This window comes from Nyctibius grandis, chromosome 13 (genome assembly GCF_013368605.1).
Source record: "Nyctibius grandis isolate bNycGra1 chromosome 13, bNycGra1.pri, whole genome shotgun sequence".
Classification (NCBI taxonomy): Eukaryota; Metazoa; Chordata; class Aves; order Nyctibiiformes; family Nyctibiidae; genus Nyctibius; species Nyctibius grandis.
Window position 1 is genome coordinate 5,580,046 of NC_090670.1, and position 14,526 is coordinate 5,594,571.

Below are 14,526 nucleotides of genomic sequence, written 5' to 3' on the forward strand. Positions count from 1 at the left end.
TTTACATATGGCCTTGCTTTGGGGACAGTAAATTTTGATTCAGTTATTGTGGTAAATTGAGGCACACATAACACTATTGCTGGTGTCTCTGCCTAGAGATGGTGATAGTACTGAAGCACTGTTTGTAACACTGAAGTAAGATTTATTTCATAACTAATGCATTAAGAAAGTTTTCAGCCCCATACAAGATCAGAAATACTCTACATACACTAACCTGAATAACAAATTAATCTTAGAAACAATGGACTGTTCTGTTCCCAGAACTTTCATCAGCCAAGTCATCTTGCTGTGCAAGATGTGCTTGCTGTAAGACTAATGCATTCTTTCATATACTGGAATTGGTTATCTTCTCACAGTATTGGTCTAATTATGCTTTTTATCTTTTTTTTTTCTCTTCTCTAGGGTTCCAAACCTCTAGCAATTGCCTTTTCACCCACTGTTTTCATTCAGCACTCACCCTTTTCACCTGTGGTTCTGTTTATTGGCAGGTTTAGGGATATGTCTGGAAAGCATTTTGCAGACAAAAGCAGTCATCACTCCAAATCAACTGGAAGCTGCATGGATTAAGTTAGCACGATACAGCAATCAAGTCAATAACCCACTGAAAGGCATGCTAACATTATCTCACATTCTGTTTCCCATTGCCCATATTGCTGCAGCTTCTGGTTGGCTCAGTGCTAGCCTGGCAGACATCCGTGTCTGCCTGAAAAATGCAGGAGACCAGATTTCTCTTCTGTTCAGTGTCTGCAATCATCTCCACAAGCTATTGGTAACAGACTTGCGAGATCAAAAAATTTAAAGACGGACAAAAAAAATTCTTAAACCAGTTACTTAAAATACACATTCTTCATAGTAAGGGTGTGTTCTCATTACCATTTGCATCTGTATGAGGAGCACACTTCTGAAGCAAATCTCCCAATTAGACTAGAGCTTGTTGGCAACACACTGTCCTTAGCATTGTGTTCTAGTCTACATATTTACCCTCACTGCTTGCTAATCGAGACAGTCATCTGTTCTTGGGAGGCCGAACACACATCACTGGTAGAGCCCCCTGGAAAAAATATATCTGTTTCATTGTGTGTTCCAGGTTTGGCAATTTGTTTCTATTATATATTTGGACAAAGATGTTTCAGCACCAGTATTGGGGGAGGTTGGAGAGGAAAAAAATATTGTTAAAAAAAAAAAGGTAGCATTTCCAGTTGCTGTAACCATTTCAAGCATCTAAGTAGGTTTTGTCCAGCCCAGTGAATATTTTTTGTACATGCTAAATTGGAGAGCTTGAGACTAATGGTGGAAGAAAACCCCTACATCTTGTCTGTAGGTTTAAGTCTTGGGTCAAAATCTCTACGTCATCAAAACCATCAAACATCACAGTCCTCACATTCCAGATGAGTATCAAGCATTTGCTTACATGGAATCGGTCTCTTCCATCATGCAACCAAAAGCATCTTTGGAAGAGTGCAAGGCTGTCAATTAAAAAAAAAAAAAAAAAAAAATTAAAAGTTGCAATTCTCTATGTAATGACTTGATCTCATCAAACCAGTGACAAAAGCATTCACTAACTAATCCATTTCATTCTTCAGTTATCTAAAAGCAGCTTCTCATACAAAATTTTTTCCTAAAATTTTGTTTGCGTTTATTTACTAAAATAATTTAAAAGTTCCAGGGAGGCCTCAATAATCAGCTAATAAAATGTTCCTCAAGTTCTCCACTACATTACCTTATGATCCTGTTTTTCCTCTTGGTGTCAACACCACTCCCCACCCTCACTGGCTATGTGCTCTCTGTGTGTTGATATGGAGCCACTGTTAAAGGGCAGAGGGAGATTCAAAGGCACAGTTATCAAAACAAAGAGAAAGATTGTCTCATTTCCATGATCTGAATTCTTTCATTATTTACTACTACTTTACAGGCAAAAAGGCAGAATTATTCATGATAATGGAGTACATTAGGCAAGTCATCTTTCAACTGCTTGAACTAATTTAAGTTTAATTCATTTTCTTGCAACAGTTTGCACAGACTCCTAAAAAACATTAACTGTGAATTCCCCATTTATAATTTCTAAAAAAAAAAGTCTATATTGTCTATCTTTCTGTTGTTCAGGAATTGGTGTATTCCTATGTATCATTCCAGATTCTTATAATCAATCTCAAATATGATTCTGATATACATGATACACTTCTTGCTTACTCTGAAGAGAAACCATGTTTTGTATGAAAATGAATTAACACATAAAACTAACATAATATTAGTATATAGTAATATTATTTTCAATGTTATTATAACTTTTAAAAATACAGATATAGTTTATATGCTATACTCCCTGTACTAGCAGAAGATATTTCCCCTGATTGCATTCAAATTTCACCTGAAGGCACAGGCTATTTTTTCCAAGATAAAGTGGAAGCAAAGTAAATTGAATTTGCTGCACTTGAGACTTTGTTCCATTCACAATAAGTACGTATTTGGAGAGAAGTTTGATCGGTACATCAAGACACGGTCAGATTCATTCTGGTGTGACAGAGCTAGCGAAATTAGCAGATCTCTACTGATTTTGGGCCCTGGAATTCAGACACAGGGAAGTTCTGTTGCCATAGAAGACATGGCAATTAGAACAAAAGAGTTTTTCCTGTTTACATAGCTAAATAGCATTTCCAAGCTAAATAGTAAATAAAGCAGGATAAATCTTTCCTGGAGATACAGAAGTGTGCTACATTCTTCCTCTCATCTTTACCAGTCTTCTACAATTGGTCCACATTTCCAATTATAATTCCTGAAAGAAAACAATATTAGGGAGAAAGCTGTTCTCAACAGCAGTGAGTCCCTTAAAGTTAACGATGTCCAGGTCTTGACTTGACTGCTTTGGTCACTGCTGCATGAAGCAGTGTGAAGAAATGGATCCCGAGACAGGACCAGTCAGAACAGTGAAGTACTGCATGACAGAGAAGGGCAGACATTAGCATTTAGAAGCATATTTTCTGCAGCGTGCATGACCTTGACCTTTAAGGTGAATTTCCACTTACCCCAAAACAAGAATGCCTTAATTCCCTATATTCTACTGGAGGAATAGTCTCTCAATTTGAGCTATGAGACCTGCTTAATGAATTAATCACCGCTACAGAGCATTAAAAGTTTGAAAAACACCTATTAAAATCATTAGGTACAAAAAACATACGTCAGGTCTTTATTAGTCCACTAAGTAGGGGAAATTGCTAGAGAAATGTTATGGCAGGCAAGAACATATGCTTACTTACCTGCAAGAGGTTTCTGTTATTATCTTAACCCCTCTTCCCTCTCCAAATCAAACCAAGCTTCAGAATATTCTCTTGAAAAGCTACTGAAAAAAAAAAAAAATCATCATTCTTCATGTGGTCAATAAAGTCACCGCAGAGAACACACACACAAATGGCAGTGGAACTCCTACAGAATGTCCCTTTCAACTGAAAGCAAGCTCACAAAAATAACACACTGTTCACGACAGAAAATTGACTTTTTTAGGTCTTTACAGAAGGGGAGGTATTAAAAAATAATTTGTGATGCCAATAATGTTTTGTCTGTGAATATTTTCAGTATTTCTAGTACTGACTCCAAAGTATGTTGCTCTCAGGACTTACATGTCCAGGATAGTGGTAGAAAGAGCAGCAAAACACAGCAGAACTGCTCCAGAGCTGAAGACCAGACTATTGGCCAATACAGCCTGCAGGTACATTATCAAAAAATGGTGGCCAGATATTAATCCAAGTAATACCTGTGTGTGTGTTTTATTTTGAGGTCCTATTCCATCTGTCATCCCTTCTACTATGCAGTACAGGTACCCCCCAGTCAAGATCAGGTCCAGTCATGTGGAGACAGTGTAATGGATTTCCCTAGTTAGCAAGCACAGATGTAGATTTGTTTCATGACCCATCAAACCATTTCTAAATCAGCTACCTACAGCAAATCTTGATGAAAGATAAAATATAGGTAGTGGTAGGAAGGTCTTTCACAACACACTTTTTACCCCTTCAAAAAGATTCAGTGCCTGCCTATCATAACAGCAGCATAAAAAGAATAAACTTTTCACACTAGGTTTTGGAATATTTTTCACTTTGGTATCACATCAAATACTTTCATGTCTCACAGTTTCAAAAAGTGTTGTGGGATGCAGAAGTTATGGTTCCACCAACATTGCCAGCTCTGGAAAGGAATTTAAAAGCTCTGGGCAAATAGATCCAACACAGTAAGACAGAACTGGCAGCATTTTATAAACTGTTTGTGTGCCAAAACGACAACGTCAGCCAGTGAGTCAGCTGTACGCCTCTATGCTCCCTGGTACGCTAGAAAAAAACCATTATCAGTGCTACTACATGGGGACCAATAATGATATTACTGATACTGTCTTCACGCTCAAAGTCACAGCAGTGGTATCTGAAGCCTTATATTAACTTCCTTGTGTTTTCTTACTTCACCCACTGCTGTGTAAGGCAGAAACAAAGAAAGCTGCAACACAGATTATATATTCATCACAGCTAGTACAGCCTAATACAATAAAGTCAAGTGCCACAGTGTCACTTGTCACTTTCAGAGCATGAGATGAAATGATGCCATCTGCAAGAGAAAACAGTGAGTCATAGCACACTCTGCTAAAATGGCACAGCCACGCTAGAGCTGGAGAGAAAATGATGGAGGAAGGGCAATCAGAAAGGCACAGCACTAGCGATTACCTCTTAACTCATATAAAGACATAGTTTGTTTTAGTCTACAGAAGTATCACTTGATAAACCTGCTATGCACACCTGTACTTTTATCATAGTTTTATTATATCTGCTAAACACACCTGCGTTTTTATGACTGTGTTTGTCTGAAGGCCCTGTAGTAGCAAGGCCAAGGATATATTGGGAGAATTAGAATATCACTAAGCAAATTCAAATTCATGTGAACAATCAATAGATCATTAATTAGAATTTAATTCATTCCAAAATATACTATTTTATAGTTGATGAAACAAATCAAGCATTTGCAACTTGCAAGCTTTCAGCATCTGAATTTCCTTTTAGGAAGTTCTCTGTCCAAAGTGAAAAATATAGCACAATGTCCATGCTCAAGATAGGCACCCAACCAGGGGGGGGGAAGTCTTTGAATACTATTTATCATTCTGCTTTTTTAACAGTTCTAGTTTATACAATTCTACATGAATTCTATACATACTAGGAGTAATATAAGCTTAAAAATCCAGGTATACATTAGCTTTTAACAGAGTGAAAGTAGTGCATTTTTCCATTAATGTAATTTTTTTAAAATGCTATAAACAAATGTTTTGTGATATCCAACAACATCTGGTATAAAACATGCTTCATAACTATGGAGGAAAGCATGTATGTTCTTTATTAACCCACCTAAAATCATACTGCCAAACAGGCTTCAGCTTGACCACAGGTGCTGAACTGGCAAGGTGCTAATCCCACCTTTGATGATGACCAACAGAAGGCTGCAACTTTGACCTTCAACTACCAGGCATTCCAGATCTCTGAAGCCAATTTCTCATTGTTTTTCACTGCTGTGCACACCACTCTAAGAACGCCTGGTCCCCATAGGCACAACAGAAGATAAAATGTATATCTGTTTAGGGATACTATTGGTGTAGTAAGTAACATGGAGTCCATTGGTTAGCTTTGTCAGAGGTAACAGTATTTCGTATCATACTGCATTAGGCTGCTAAAGGAGACATCAGCGATCTGTTTTGTAGCAGATGGTTATTTCTAAAGGTGAGGGTTTAAATTCCTACATCATTCATCATCAAACTGTAACAAAAAAAAATTCATAAACCACAGCACGCTTTAGTGAAATCTTACCAGCTACCAGCAACTCAATAGGAAAAAGCTCGCATGAATGCCACTCAGCGATATTACACATATACATTCATGTCAAGTGGTCAGATACTGTAAAAATCAATTAGTGCTTGTTGCCCAGATATTTGATGAGTCAGTCAATACCATGAATGATGATCAGATTGCTAAATCCTTGCTTGAGGTTGTAATGATATTTTTCTCCTTTCTATCATATGGCATTATTGATTTAGCTTACTAGTTTCTTCAGAAGCACTGAAAAAGTGTTTCCATTCACCTATGCCAGATTAAGGTACAGGTCTACAATTATAGATCTCTAAAAGATAAATATCCATGTTTCTACCACAACAATGAACAGTTGACTCAACCTGGTTGTTTGCTTTAACAAGATTTTTGACTGGCAAACTGGTAACAGTACTGTGTAATATCTTCATCAATGACACAGACAGTGGGATCGAGTGCACCCTCAGCAAGTTTGCAGATGACAGCAAGCTGAGTGGTGTGGTTGACATGCTGGAGGGAATGGATGCCATCCAGAGGGACCTGGACCAGCTCAAGAAGTGTGCCTGTGTGAGCCTCATGAGGTTCAACAAGGCCAAGTGCAAGGTCCTGCACCTGGGTTGGAGCAATCCCCAGTATGAAGAGAGGCTGAGGGATGAAGGGATTGAGAGCAGCCCTGTGGAGGAGGACTTGGGGGTACGGGGGGATGAAAAGCTGGACATGAGCCAGCAATGTGCATTCGCAGTCCAAAAAGCCAAGCGTATCCTGGGCTGCATAAAAATAAGCGTGGCCAGCAGGTTGAGGGAGAGGATTCTGCCCCTCTACTCAGCTCTGGTGAGACCCCCCCCCCACCCCATGCAGTGCTGCGTCCAGCCCTGGAGTCCTCAGCACAGGAAAGAAATGGACCTGTTGGAGCAGGTCCAGAGGAGGGCTTCAAAAACGATCAGAGGGCTGGAGCACCTCTCTTATGAAGAAAGGTTGAGAGAGTTGGGGTTGTTCAGCCTGGAGAAGAGAAGGCTCCAGGAAGACCTTACTGCGGCCTTTCAGTACTTAAAGGGGGCTGATGAGAAAGATGGGGACAGACTTTTCAGCAGGGCCTGTAGCAATAGGATGAGGGATAATAGTTTTAAACTAAAAGAGGGTAAATTTAGACTAGATATAAGGAAGAAATTCTTTACAATGAGGGTGGTGAAACACTGGCACAGGTTGCCCAGAGAGGTGGTAGATGCCCCATCCCTGGAAACATTCAAGGCCAGGTTGGAAGGGGCTCTGAGCAACCTGATCTAATTGCAGATGTCCCTGCTCACTGCAGGGGGGGTTGGACTAGATGGCCTTTAAAGGTCCCTTCCAACCCAAACCATTGTATGATTCTATGATTTAATGGTATACACTAAACTTTTATGTCTGGTTATAAGGATCTTAAAAGATTTTTCTTTTTTTTCTTTCTTATATTTAATAATTTCAAATAATGAAACTACAGATTCTACGTATCTGAATAAAACCATTAAGGTGACCTCATAATTTGGTTACCTATGGTAAATTCACCACAGTTAAGAGCTGCTGGTCCTCAACTAAGCCTTACACCAGTGCCAGGTGAGTTCAACATGCAAAACGGAGAGTGCTGGCTGAAATCACCCTACAGTAGAGAGCAACTAACCCCAGCTGGTGAGCAGCAACTTGTTAACTTACAGATCATGTCCCTTCTGACTGATGTCAAACCCTTTTCAGCTTCCACAAAAGCCAAATACTGATAACTCTACCCAGTAATAGTGAACTTCAGCCTCTGAATTTGCCAAAACCTACCAGTTCATCCAAGTTAGCTGAAAATCCTACAAGCTGTGGCAGGGAGAAAGGCCCTTACTGAACAGCACATTCTTTGGGACACCAAAATCCTAATGCGATTCAGACTCTCAAGCCCCAGCAGGGTTTGTTGTATGGTATCACCTCAGTGAAATGCATTCTTATACGTCTGCAACGAAGAGGTTGTCCACCTGTACTGAACACAAAGGGAATCAGGAACACCATGCCTGCTATCCCTCACAGGACAAGTCTGTCTTCTCCTGCCTTGCTGCCCCACTCCACTTGTGTTTGAGTTAATGATTTTTCCAAGCAGGTGGCTGCTGCTGATAAATAGATAAATTATAGCCAGCAGAAAGCATGAAGCTTGGGATCCCTGCCATGGTGAAAAATTGAATCCTCAGGAAATAGTATTATATATAACTTGACACTGCATCTCAAAAAATAAGACCTAAATTTTTAGAGCCCAGTGTGCTTCACAAAGAAAGCTAACGATTTCCTTTCTTATGCCCGAAGCTTCGCAATCACTAGGTTTCTGAACTGTTTTTTTTTCATTAGTCTTATGCTTCCAAATATAATCTATTATTTGGCAGCAAAGGCAGCAAAACATTTGTTCCCTCTCAGCACAGCTGCAACCAATTGGATTTAAAAATATGGTATTGGAGATCCAACAGTTCTCTGTCATGTTGATTTTTCCATGGTAACAGGGTTGTACTGTTTTCCTTTGGTGGGGGGTGGGAACAGGATGAAGAAATACCTTTCCTGTGTTCTCTGCTTTTCCAGTTCTCATCCCTCCACACACTGATAGAAAGGATTAGACTAGGCTCCAGAACTGCATACTATGAAACTTTTTTAATGTATATTTGTATAAAACAATCTTTTTGTCTTTTTCATTCTCAGGCATGCAAATATAAAGAAATGCCAAACTATGTCATTATATGTAAACATGAAGATGACGCTGGAGAGTTTACTGTGGCCTTTTACCTAGAATCTCAGAAAGGAAACCAAGCAAATATGCTCCCCTTTCAGATAAGTGACAATGCACTGAAGATGGCACCACATGTAGGTTACAGCAGTATTTACTTGAGAAACAAGTGAATAAAAACTTGCTGTAAATTACTTAGGGGCTAATATTAGTGCTAGGCTAGAATGCTGGCCTTGCAAAAACTGTGGGCACCTAATTATGTGGTCAAATAGACTTACTTTCAAACAAAAGGTTGTATTTTTTGTACTATATACAAAACATGAAAGCAAGCATAGTACATAGAATAGTACAGAAATATGGCATAATACATGCATAACTTAACACATTCAGGTTCTGGCAGAAAACACAAGAAAGGAACAAATAAGAGCTGAAAATACGTGGCTTTCTCAAACATTGCTAGTGCCAGAAGGGAAGGGAATTCCTCCATTTCTGAATCGCAATTTACCTCTGCAAAATATCCCAGGAAAAAAAAAAAACAAAAAAAAAACCCCACACAAAATGCAGTTTTGGTGAGAATTAAAATACAAGGACACTCATTGGAGCCAAGTGCTTCTGAGCAATAGGACTCGTTTGTCAAAAACAAAAGCTGACTTCTGGTTTAATGCTGAATTCGGAAGGGAAAAAAAAAAAAAACCATCCCACACAAAACCATGAGAAACCTGAGTGGCAATGCAATTGCTGTTGTTTGGTAACACTTCAGATAAGGACCAGAACGGTTGGAAGAGTCTCTCTGTCAAGTGTAGAACAAATGAGGAACACTGCAATAGACCTTGGGCCTCTCAGAAAAGTAATGATTTGATAAGCTGAAATTTCTTACCAAGTTTCTGTGAATTTTGTGAAGTTTACTAGACACGTTTGGAGCCCAGTATATTAGAAGGAGTTAAATGATTTATGTAAGAGGTGGGAGAAGACTATAATGCTAAATGAAGTTGCATTCTGCTGCTTAAAATCTGTCCCAGTATCTGACATTGATTCTTCTGTTTCACTTGATCAATATTTAAGCTAGTCAACTTTGACAGACATTTCATAATGTAGTTTCTGGCAGTTGTCCTCCTTATCTATAATAAATTTTCCTATATATTATAGTTTAATTAGCTATCCAGAGTATCCTACCAGCTGAAAAACACTAAGACCAGCAGGATTTGACACTATGATTATTTATCAGCCAGTGCAATAAAGAATTAAAAAGACATATGGATGATGTAAGTGTAATCATTTTGAGGATTTAAGGACAAAAGAAAGTTAAAACACATAACTAGAACAATACAAAAGAACACACACAGATCACAGAGAATACTCTCAGGCCATCAATGAGTAAATTACCAAAACAGGCACATAATAAAAAAATCTCAAGCCAAACAGTGTCAGAACTGGCCTCCTGTAAGTTCATAAACAGTACTGTTCTACAAGACATCTATGCAGAAAAGGTCTTTGGAATAAGGGACATATCCCCCTGGGTTTTCCACTTCATCTACTGTCTTGCAAAGCCAAAATAAGTTTTGCTGCCTTAATCTCCTGTTAGCACTGCGAGGCAACAAAGACTCTCTTTTCTTGTGAAAGTAAACCAGTTTCCTAAATTTCAACCAGTTAGGCCAGGACAAACACACTAAAGGCATCAATTTTGCATTAATGCAATTACAACGTATCTTTCAGAGCTTGACAAGACTGTGTATCAGTCATCCCCTGGGTGACTGTTCAGGGAAGGCAATTGGAAGATTATTTTTTAAAAAAAAAAAAAAAAAATCAACTCGGCACACTAGATACAGCTTTTTTAGTCATTGCACCACATACATGGAAGCCTATAATAACATTTTTAAAGTCACTTTGAGGAGCAGCAACTGATGGTAAACAGTGTCAGATTTCATGATTACTAGAGTAAGGGTGTTTCACATCAGATGCCTCATAACTGAGTTGGCAAAACACTGCTGGATCCGTATGTGTCCCATTAGCGTTTTAAAGGTTTTAATGCATGAAATACCACAAGGTAGAATTATGCAGGTTGACAGCATATGATCAATAGTGTTATGATATGTACTCCCTTTATTACTCAGTTACAACTACTAACTTCAACGTGCACAACAGATTTCTTTGCATGTTAAGTGTTTCTGTACACTGTGTATTCAGCAAAAGAACATCTGATTAATTGCATTGCATCCAAAGACTGAACTTCAGTATCACTGGGTTTTTAAAACAGCCAAACTCTTAGAGCCATCCAAGCACATGCTTACATTACTATAAAGTAAAAGCTAAGGTATGAGAGAATGTATGTTTGCAGAAGACATAGCATTTATTCATAGGCATCACTGTTGAGCTACTTTTTTCAGCTCTAAGTAACTGGTTTCAGTTGTTTTGAACCCTGTATGAAACAATATATACAATGCCACTCAGCTCCTCTAAGCAAACAGCTACAGATATTGAAGCACTGATTTAGAATGATGACTGTATAAATACAATGCACCATGATGTGAAATATTTTGTCATTTATTAGAAACCTCTTAAAAACGTGAGTTCTTATGAAGGAAATGTTGAAGAACAATATTTGGAAAATAACTATTTTTTCAAAGTATCAAGCAAACACACACACATTTTTTAATAACTTGTTCCCTACCTTCATTTCTTAAAAGTTTATATTTACTTGTTTTTAAAAACGGACTTCAGCAGTCTTTTGCTATATTATTATGAATATTTCAGAATACCCTTTGGAAAGGGAGGCTATTCTGAAGAAAAAAATAATTCTGAGACAAAACACGGAGTTGATGAAACAAAAGAGGAAAAAACCACCTAAAACAACAAAGGGGGAAGTCAAATTCAAGCATTTTTTGAAGTTGACTGAGTTATTCAGTTGTGGCTATGAGACAAAAATGTAGAGATTCAACAGTAACATGGGACATAATTATGTCTTTCAGACAGAAGTTACAACCTTAGAAGTTATGAATCAATATAAATGGGAAAACTATTGACATTTCTATTTTCCTTTCTATTGCTAGAGAAACACTCTAATTAAAGTAAGCACGGTGTGCCATAGTGGTCAATAACTGCCTCCTCATTTATGTATTACATCCAATCTGAAGAAGTTCACTTCACGTGGCAGTAACTTAACAAATGTTTTAAGACTTCAGTTTTGATACATCAGTGAATCAGAGAGCATAATTCCTTCTTCATAGTTGCATCATAGCAGCATACATATTAAAAAAGTGCTGAAAACTGATTTTGCTGAAACTAATGCCCCTTACTCTTCAAATTAGTACATATGGCCAAAGGGTAACTGGATATAATTCACTTGATTTCTTACCCTGCTCTTTTGCTGGGGGTCTCATCAACAAGACACACAGGACACATAAACCTGAATTTCTGTTGGATTAATTTCATGTCAAAACAGTCTTGCATGACTAGCACACACTTAACAAGTACTTCGATTAGCACCATGGATGTTCACTGTCTTAATGGATGTTAACTGTTTTCTGGTGTCTCATGCAATTTTCCTTTCACATCATCATCCTACTTTGGAATAAAATATCAAGGCTTGTAAAGCTTTCTTCACTTTAGACAACACAGCAGTCAGAGAACCACAGTGCAGGGAATGGAAGACCTTCCCACCTCAGAGCAGAGACCACCTATGTGCTGTTTATTCCCCTATGATTGAGTGCCTGTGTTTCAGGGGTTTGGATGTTTTTTGTTGTTTTGGTTTTTGTTGTTTTGTTTTGTTTTTTTTCAACCACATTGCAGCTGAGCTACAAAATTGAGACCTCATAGTTGTTTTTGTGTAACACTGCATTCCTACTTTGTAATTTCACCACATCATTAGCGTACTCCAGGACATAATGGTATTGCTACTAACATACCATTATGTGTTACACAGAGATAAGCAAAATCTAGCTTTACAACAATGCCTGCAACCTTTAGAACCATATTAAACTGACATTATTTACTTGACTGTTCATCACCCTCTCTGGAGTCTTATTGCTTCATTAAAATTAAGTTATTCTACTATTTTACAACTTCACACAGTTAAGAACATACAGTTATAACCTTTTCCTTGGTCTCTTTTCTCCTGTTACCGTTTTTTGATAGCTCTATGTCATGATTTATTTCTCAGAATTATTGTCTAATTTGCACAGTTCAGATGACTCTGCTTTTTGACCTTGTTCCATGGTAGGAACACACTTTAATTCTCAATAATCATGCTGCATTTATATTCTGAAGTGACAAATGCACACAAATGGCGATCAAATCCTTAGAGAGTTTTTGGAACTACTTCTCAATTTCCTAATTACTTTCCCTTCTTTGCTTGCACTCCCTATCCTTCACCACCTGCCCCACCCCTCCCTGCCCCAGCAGCACACATACTCTTATGACCCTATCTCCCAGTACAGTATTAGGTACCTAATGAGGTGGCAGTGTCAGTGCTCATCCAATTTTCCTCCCTAACACGTTGTCAACAAGATCATAAGTAAGTGTCACTGAACAAGCAAGTAAGCACTTTTTCATTATTCCAGGCCCTCAAAAATAAATTTAATCCATCACATATGCAATTTCTACAGAAAACCCACATGACCCCAGTAACAGCCTACTGCATCCGCATTTTCACTTGGGCTAACCTAGGACAGAAGTTCTGTACAGCTATCATTACTGACAGCTTGTGTGCAATCTCAGCTGTGGCTCTTATTTTGAGTAAGAATCTCTTGTTTACTTACACTTCTATTTTACATCCTCAGTATTGACTGAATAGAAGCAAATCAAAAGCAGCAGTTTCTGCCTTCTGTACAAGTTTGCATGCCATAATGTACTAGATGTATTGAAACATGCTACATTTTTATACTGAAAAAGCAGTAACTTATTTTCAGGTATCATGCTGTAATTTCTGTACTACAGTAACATATCCACAACACTGGTATTTCCCACTTATGAATAGGGAAACCACAGCATCTCCTGCAAGAATCTTTATGCAGACCAACTAATAATTAGAATTAAAGGTCAGGTAAATCTCTTACCTTGAACTGGTGGCCCACCACAACTATCTCCTTCAAAAGTAGCCAAAGTTTAGAATTATTCTGAAGACAGACCTGACTAATTCATGTCATGGTACTTAACTGGAAGAGAGACTGCAAAACTGCAATGAAATGAAATCCAGTTTTATTATTTGAAATATCAAAGCAATGCATGTCATGAGTAATCTGACCATAAGCGGGGTGGGGGGAGAATGGCAACCTGACAACTATAGTTTAGTCACTATTATAAAATACAACACTCAATTCAGTTATACAGTGTTCCTTGAGTAATAAGCAATGTTAGTAAAGTCTGATCAAGCTATGGCTATATTTTGCAGATGTTAATAAACCAGTTAGCATAACTACACAAAAGGAAAGCTTTCTGTTTTCAAGAGATAACCGTTTCAAGCGCTGTTTTCAATATAATTAATACAGAATTGTTTACCCGACAGATAGAATGGACCGTACCATCCACAGGTTGTTTTTTGTGGGTTTTGGTTGGTTGGTTGATTTGGTTTTTTGATTGTTGTTTTTTATTTTATATATAGCATGACTAGCTAAGGAGTAAACATTGTTACCTACATAAATCAACAGAAAACAAGGTGAGTAATAAACTTCATGCTTACACTACAGCCAGTTGTATACCCTTTATTTCTACAGATTACCTTGCCTTCAAGTTTTCTCCAATACAAATTCTATGCAGCCACATTGCCAGAGAGAACATCCTGACTGATCTTCCTGCAAAGCCCCAACTATTCTAGAAATCACACTGTGCCAAGAAGGGTACCTAATTCTCACATCATCTTTACCAAACAAATAAAAGTTGTTTACAAATAAATGATTAAGAAAAAACCCCAAACATGTTCCAAGTAATACCTTCTCTAGTTGTATCTTGTTACTTTCACACCTATGGGGCACTTCCCAAGAAATG